Raw genomic sequence first — 8,527 nt, 5'->3', positions numbered from 1 at the left:
CTTTCTTTTTTTTTTTTCCTGTGACTCCTCTATTTAAAAAAGTTTCTTTTGTTAGTTTGTTGGAATCTGGTTCTGATGGCTACTTCTAATATATCCAATCTATTTTCAATCTTATTAATTAACATCTCTTGAATCTATCTACTTTTAATTTCACTGTCCCCATAATCTCTTGTTTGTACTGAAACAACCTCCTCACTGGTCATCTTCTCCCACAGTTTTGCCCTCCTCCAGTCTCCTCTCCATACTGTGGACATGGTGAGCTTTCTAAAGTACACATGCGATTATGTGATGCCTCTCTTCAAAGCCTTCAGTGTGTTCTTATGGCTTCAGGATTGTATCTGTTAGGATCTTGACAGGAAACAATTTATTGCAGATGGTTCAAAGGAAGAGACGTTAATGAAAATACTAGTGCAGATACACGGATAGGGTTAAGGAAGCATATTATGAATGGGAAGGAGCCTAAGATCAGCAGCAACCGGAAACTGTTAATACTCCAGAGCTGAGGGGACAAGGACAAGAAACAGTTACTGGATCACAGTGAGAACAGAAAGAGAGGCCGATTGAGGGAGTTGAATTGCAAAGGGTGCAACTACTGCTATTTCGTATGAAGGGAGTGGGAAAGAAATACCAAGACCTTTCCTTCTTCCTGCTCAGAAGTGACCTGCTGGAGCTTCTTATTACCTGTATCCCATGGAGAAACCAGCTAGGCACTGGGAGATGTGGTCTGTAGGGGGCATCCTGCTGGGGCCAAGTGCTGGGCAGAATAGAGTAGAAAATAATTCTGGGTGGAGATTTGGTAAGATCTTATCAATGAGAAATAGTCAGCATGGGCTTAAAGTCCCAATTATTTGGAAAGTTTATGGTTTCATTTATGATCTCTTTCTAGCCCCTTCAATCTTGTACCACGAACCTCTACCAAGTGTCTTGAGCTCAGTCACACTAAACTATTTGAAATTGTGCATTTGCACCATGTACTCACCTGCTTCCTCTAAGAAGTATTCTTTGCATTCTGGTCTCACCCATAGCCATATGGTAAGAGTTTTCATAGCATCAGTGTATCAATCTGTCAGTCTGTCCTTTTACTGTATTGTAACTGCCCAGGGGAAGAAATTGTATCTTATTCACCATTGCACATGTGACCTTACAGATGCCCACCTTGTGCCCATTACTAAAGTGATTGGTCTACAAACCCACAGGGAGGCTGGACTGGCTTCATATCTCATGCTGTCTCCTCCCTCCAGTTTCCATGCTTGTATCCTGGGATAGCACCTAACTGATGACACATCTCCCTGTCCAGGAGTACAGCTTTAGAATTTGTTAGGTGGCCGGTGCCATGGCTCACTAGGCTAATATTCCGCCTGTGGTGCTGGCACCCTGGGGTTCTAGTCCCGGTAGGGGTGCCAGATTCTGTCCCGGTTGCTCCTCTTCCAGTCCAGCTCTCTGCTGTGGCCCGGGAGTACAGTGGAGGATGGCCCAGGTCCTTGGGCCCTGCACCTGCGTGGGAGACCAGGAGGGAGCACCTGGCTCCTAGCAGCCACTTGGAGGGTGAACCAATGGAAAAAGGAAGACCTTTCTCTCTCTCTCTCTCTCTCTCTCTCTCTCTCTCTCTAACTCTGCCTGTCAAAAAAATAAAAAACAATAAAAAAAGAACTTGTTAGGTAATGGAGACTTGTTTTTGTGGGCATATATCCACAGAAGGAACATTCACCATTATATTCAGAAGAATGGCAGAAAAGCATGATGTTAGCTTGGGAAGACACAGAGGGAAGGACAAAGTAGTAGAAGAAAATAGCTGATCCCAGAATGTTAGGAGCACAGCAGTTGTTAAAAGGCTGAACAACCAGGGCCGGCGCCATGGCACACTAGGTTAATTCTCCGCCTGCCTGCGGTGCCGGCATCCCATATGGGTGCTGGTTCTAGTCCCGGCTGCTCCTGTCTACTATGGCCTGGGAAAGCAGTGGAGGATGTCCCAAGTGCTTGGGCCCCTGCACCCACGTGGGAGACCCAGAAGAAACTCCTGGCTCGTGGCTTCTGGCTTCAGATTGGCGCAGCTCCAGCCGTTGTGGCCAACTGGGGAGCGGACCAGCGGCTCAAAGACCTTAAAAAAAGCCATTTCTAGAAAAAAGGAGAAGGAAAAAGTGATCTTTTCCAAAAGGAAGGAGACTAGCTCCCTTCTTGAAACAAAATCATCTTTCAAAAACATAAGCTGGTCTGGTGTTTTCTTAGAGTGTCTCTGTTTACACTGGGTGTCTTCATCAGGAAATACTGCTTCATAGAAAAGGTTTCAGCCTTGGTATTTTTCTTTACTTCTGATCATTTGTGGATATTCAACAATCACTGATGTATGTTAAGACATGCTAGATTGAATAGTCTAGTAGCAAAAGAAGGAGAAGAAACATCAGAAGGGGTGTTGGAAGGGTGGAAAAATTGTGCTGGTTGCACTTGCCAGGGAAAGGTCTTTATTTCATGTGACTCATTGATAGGTGGCAGTGAAGTGCACGGCACTGCTCTAACAGTTGGTGGACTCAGGATGGATTCTGCAGTTTGGTGGCCCATAGGAATGACGGTGGATTCTAGGGGAGTTAGTCTGTGAAGCATGTTATGGTAAGATGTGTGTCGAGGGCGTCTTTCTTTGCCGCATCTACTGCAAGATTGAAGACCATTCTTAGCAGTCAGACTGTTGAATTCCAGAAAATGTCAGCATCGACCTGCAGGGCACAGAGGTACTGTGAAGGGTCCCAGAGGAATCCTGTGGAGGGACTTCAGTCACATCAGTGTAGAACTCAGCATCCTTGGAAAGAAAAGCAAAGAGGCCTCCAGGTTGACAAACGGGGAAACAGAAAGGAACTGGCAACTGTTTGCACTGTCTGTACTCACGGGCAGACTATGCTCAGGGGGCTTACGCTGGCCTTCTGTGACAAGATGAGATCTGTGTATGCCCACTTCCCCATCAACATGCTTATTCAGGAGAATTCCAAAATGTCTTGGGTGAAAAGTGTATTCCAAGGGTTTGTATGAGACCAGGTATTGCTTGTTCAGTATCTCAAACCCTGAAAGATGAATTAATCCTTGAAGGAAATGACATTGAACTTGTTTCTTTTTTTTTTTTTTAAGATTTTTATTTATTTCTTTGACAGGTAGAGTTACAGACAGTGAGAGAGAGAGACAGAGAGAAAGGTCTTCCCTCCGCTGGTCCACTCTCCAAATGGCTGCAATGACTGGAGCCACGCTGATCCGAAGCCAGGAGCCAGGAGCTTCTTCCTGGACTCCCACGTGGGTATAGGGGCCCAAGGACTTGGACCATCTTCTACTGCTTTCCCAGGCCATAGCAGAGAGCTGGATGGGAAGAGGAGCAGCCAGGACTAGAACCGACACCCATATGGGATGCCAGTGCTTCAGGCCAGGGCTTTAACCCATTGCACCACAGCGCCGGCCCCTGAACTTGTTTCAAATTCAGCCATTTTGATTCCTCAGGCAACAACACTTAAAAAGAAGGATATCACAAAAATTTTGGATGGTATCTGTGTCTGAAAAAGAAATAGCTCAGCAGGCTGATGAATAAGATCTAAAAGTTGTCTGGCCACAGAAACAAGAACCTGGACTATAATCTGTGGTATTTTAGTAACGTAATAAAAGATATATTGATTTGAGAAAAAAAAAATGTGTGTTGAGAGCTGTGTTAGAAAACGAGAGTGGGTTAGTTTGCCCAGGGGCTTGGGGAAGCTTCTGTGAGCAGGTGGGACTTTTGAAAGACTCTTGGGGGCCGGCGCCGTGGCTCACTAGGCTAATCCTCCACCTTGCGGCGCCGGCACACCAGGAGAAGCACCTGGCTCCTGGCTTCGGATCAGCGTGGTGCGCCGGCCGCAGCGGCCATTGGAGGGTGAACCAACGGCAAAGGAAGATCTTTCTCTCTGTCTGTCTCTCTCTCTCACTGTCCACTCTGCCTGTCAAAAAAAAAAAAAAAAAAAAAATCTCTACCTTGCTGAGCAACATTATAATGAGGATTAAAACACAGGATATGTTTGTGAAAGTGCTTGACACAGGTGGATGTGCAGTGAATTTACAACTTTTCTTATTTATTGGTCATATCCCAGCACCTGGCAGAAAGTAAGTATTAGGTGAATGTTTGATAAACTTGTTCTGGTGGTCTGTCCATGGCACATTATTGTCATTTCTTGTGAGGAGAAACTACAGGCCTTTCTCTCTTACTCCTCAACAGAACTCCCTTCCTCAGCAGGAGGAAGACCTGCGATGCTTCCCCTCTTGTTATTGTTTTTATTTTTTATTTCTAATGAAACTTTCAAACATACATAAAAATACGAGGAATAATACAATGAACCTCCATGTGTCTTTCACTCATTTTAAGAAATTGTAACTAGTTTGCTGGTCTTGTTTCATTTGCCCTCCCTACCCTTTCCTTGTTGGTATATTTTAAAACAAACTCTAGAAATTGGGTCATTTTACTGTATACATTGTTAACCAGTAAGGCCTTGTATCTTTTACAAAACCATAATGCCATAATCACTCCTAATAAAAGCAAAGAGAAATCTTTAATTTTATCTAGCAGTCCATATTTAAATTTCCCAGTTGTCTCAAGATACCTTTAATCTGACTGGTTTGTTCAAATCAGGATCCAAACAAGGCCCCACATATATAATTCTTTTTAGTTAAAATTCCAACCCAACGTAAAGGTGTGTCTGCCTTGGAGGTAGCTTATGGCATCAACCTAGGGGTGGGGCATTGGGGCCACTCTGGCAAGTAACGTTCCCTCCTGATTTATTTTAAACAAAAACACAAATGAGGCAGCTTCGAATCCTGTGCTTGTTGACGGCATCCAGTTACCCAACAGGGTTGACTCTCTACTTGAGACCGTGGAGGGGAAGATTGGGGGTAGGTTGTCTGCCATGTGTGGCAGCTTGCAGTGTAGCCTGTGCCAGCTCAGTTTATTCAGCTCTTTTTTTTTTTTTTTTGACAGGCAGAGTGGACAGTGAGAGAGAGAGACAGAGAGAAAGGTCTTCCTTTGCCGTTGGTTCACCCTCCAATGGCCGCCGCTGCAGCCGGCGCACCGCGCTGATCCTGGCAGGAGCCAGGAGACAGGTGCTTTTCCTGGTCTCCCATGGGGTGCAGGGCCCAAGCACCTGGGCCATCCTCCACTGCACTCCCTGGCCATAGCAGAGAGCTGGCCTGGAAGAGGGGCAACCGGGACAGAATCCGGCGCCCCAACCGGGACTAGAACCCGGTGTGCCGGCGCCGCAAGGTGGAGGATTAGCCTATTGAGCCACGGCGCCGGCTCAGTTTATTCAGCTCTTATTCATTGCCTTGTGGATTATGGCTGAGGGTGAAATGGTGAGAAGGTGTGTGGCACAGGTTAGGGGACTTAGGGATAGTTGGTCAGCCTTAATCCTTCCTACCACATCTCTTTAATAGAACTAGCTGTTTGAAATTTTAGACCCTGGCGAAGAAAGAGACTGCCACCTACCTGCTCTGCTCCCTTTCTGTTTCCAACTTCTGTACATTCAAAGGAAAAATGGCTGAAATGTGGGAATTGAGATGAGACAGGAGAGTCTTACAGGTTATCACATCCAGTCTTCCAACCAGCAGATGGAATAAGAGCCCTCTGGTACTAAGAAGTAAGAGCTGTATTGCTCCTTACAGCTTGTGGTTGAGTGGCTCCAAGTCCTACCCACCTCCAAAGAGCCATGTGGTCTCTTCAGGAGCTTTTGGAAGGTTGAAGACTGATAGTGTTCCTTGTTTTGTGGCTCCTTGCTGTGTTTCATGGAAATCCTTCTCCCTGTAACTTTCATGTCTATCTCCTACTTTTGCCCTCTGGTCCTATTTATTTATTTATTTATTTTTGGAGACAGGAGCAGAGTGTGAGGGGCTGGGGGTATAAATCCATGATATCTGGAAAATGAGCTTTAATTCATACAAAAAACATTATTGTTGCCTTAATGCAATTTAAGTGTATAAGGGCTGCCATAACAAAGTGTCACAGACAGGGCTTCTTATACAACAGAAATCCATTTTTGCACAATTCTGGAGGCTAGAAGTCCCAGCTCACGGAGCTGGTAGAGTTGACTGCTTCTGAGGGCTGTGTGAGAGAATCTCTTCCATACCTCTTGCCTATTTCTGGTGGTTTGCCAGCACTCTTTGGTGTTCCTTGACTTACATGAGCATCTCTGCCTTCATGTGTGCACATCTGTGTCCAAACTTTGACTTTTTATAGGGACGCCAGTCACTGGAGCAGATTACCCTCATGCCCTCTTATCTGATTATATCTGCAGGGACTCCATTTCCAAAAAAGGTCACATTTTGAGATACTGACGATTAGGACCTTAACATGAACTTTTAGAGAAATAGTGGTGGATGCAATTCAGCCCGTAACATATACCAAGTGCTTTACATGTATTTTGTTGTTTTTATTCTCACTTGCAGGTAGGTAATGTTATTCTCATTTTAGAAATGAGAATGCTGACATAGTTCCAGACTGCACAGCATAAAGGGCAGAAACAGGATTTAGAACCTAGACACCCTGATTCTGGAACCTCAGATTCTGACTACTTCATTATATTGTCTTATTTCTTTACCTCCCCTTCTCTTTATAGTTGCAGGAAGTTTCTTGCCAGAAACAGATGGACATTAGAATTGGAAAAATTTCTATAGCAGCTTAATGCTGCCACCTCGTGGTAAGAAAAATTGCACAGCCTCCAATTTGGTGGCAAAGTTGTGTTAACATGAGGTGAGCATAGGCCTTGTTCCCTAATACACCAACAGCACCTAGCAATTCCGCTTGGTCCTGCTGTAAACCAAGCACAGGGTACATAAGAACAGAGCAGAACAGAAAAGCACAATCTTTGAGTCCCTGAAGGGTTATATATTTTGCTGATGAAAATATATGACTCTCAAGGGCTTATTCCATGATACTTTTAACAGATTTATATTTTTAAAATCTTACACCTCGTCTTACTGTATTTTGAAAAAGCAGTTTCTCCTAGTGTCTTTATTCTGATGACTCAGTCTAGTCACTATTTCTTTCTGTTGTTCAACTTCAGGATTCAGAAATAACTTAAGATTATTTAGCAATTAGTAACCATTTAGTGTGCTTTGAAAGGAAGAAAGAAAGGGCTATGTGGAATAATTGGATTTGTTGCTTCTGCATTTCTGGGTGTTCAGTTTCCTAGGCTTTTATTTGGCACCTCTGTCTTGAGCTTGCTATTTAACATTGGTTATGTTTTACTATAAGTTTGGAAATAATGTGGACATAACATACTCAGAAATAAGCTAGTGGAATGGGCATTTGGAACAATGGTTAAGATGCCATTTGGGATGCCTGCATTCCATGTCAGAGTGCCTGGGTTCAAGTCCCAGCTCTGCTTTTGAGTCTTCCTGCTAATACACACTCTGGGAAGCAGGAGGTGATGGCTCAAGTACTTGGGTCCCTGCCACCCATGTGGGACATCCAGATTGAGTTTCAGTTTCCTGGCCACGGTCTGGCCCAACCCTGGCTGTTGCGGACGTTTGGGGAGTGAACCAGCAGATGGAAGATCTTTCCCTGTCTGTCTCTGGCTCTTTACCTTTCAAATGAATACAAAATAAAATCAGATAAGAAAAATAAGTGAGAAAAAAATCATATTGAAATCAAATAATTTTAGAGCTGGAAGATACCTTAAAACTTAGGATAGATCACACAGTGTATTCACATTTTCACAGGGGATAGATGGGAAATCTTGGGCGAGAGGAGTCTGTGAACTCACTTCGTGTGGAAGGCTCATTACTTCTCCCTGTAGCCTGCAAGTGCATGGCAAAGGGGGCTCAAGGGTCGCACCTGAGCCTCGGGTGAGGGTGCTGATTGATAGCTTTATCGATGACTCATTTTAATCTTGGATCAGAGATTCTTGGACACCCTCAGCCATAACATCCTGGCCAACTGATATGTTGAGCTTAGTTGCAATGTATAGTGCAAGTATTGTGTTATCAGTAATTATAATGCCAGTGCTTGCAAATGCGTTTCCTTAAAGAATTTCCAACTACAGGAAAAGTTGCAAGCACAGACTTTTTTTTCCCATCCAGAAGTATCTGAGAGTGACTTCCTAAATGGATATCCCATTACTTCTTAATACTCTAATGTTTATTTCCTGCAAGCAAGGATGTTCTCTTAGATAACCTCAATGCAGCCATCAAAATCAGGAACTCAACACTGCTGCATTACTGCATGTAATGCTCAGCCCCATTCAGGTTTTGGCAAATGTTCCAATAGTTTCCTTTATAGGTACAGAATCAAGCTGCACCTTTAATTGTCATTTCTCTGCACTCTCCTTTTCGCTAGAGGGGTTGTCCATCTTCTGTGACTTTGAGTATTTTGAGACTTAACATTTTGGGGCAGTTATTTTGCAGAAGGTCTGTCAATTTGTTTTTGTACGGTGCTTCCTCATGATTAGATTCAGGTTATGCACTTAGGCAGAAATGTCACGACGTGATGCTGTGTTCCTGCCACTGCACCCCACTGGTTGGTTATAATTTGTCTGCT

General features: G+C 44.1%; 1 pseudogene; it reads left to right on the top strand.

The window, feature by feature from the left end:
• Window positions 1-2,601: 2,601 nt before the first annotated feature.
• Window positions 2,602-3,562, top strand: LOC138846111 (large ribosomal subunit protein uL6 pseudogene; annotated as a pseudogene).
• The last annotated feature ends 4,965 nt before the right edge of the window (window positions 3,563-8,527 follow it).

Source organism: Oryctolagus cuniculus, chromosome 1 (genome assembly GCF_964237555.1).
Source record: "Oryctolagus cuniculus chromosome 1, mOryCun1.1, whole genome shotgun sequence".
Taxonomy (NCBI): Eukaryota; Metazoa; Chordata; class Mammalia; order Lagomorpha; family Leporidae; genus Oryctolagus; species Oryctolagus cuniculus.
The sequence above is the reverse complement of the archived record's forward strand: the minus strand, read 5'-3'. Positions and strand labels throughout refer to the sequence as shown.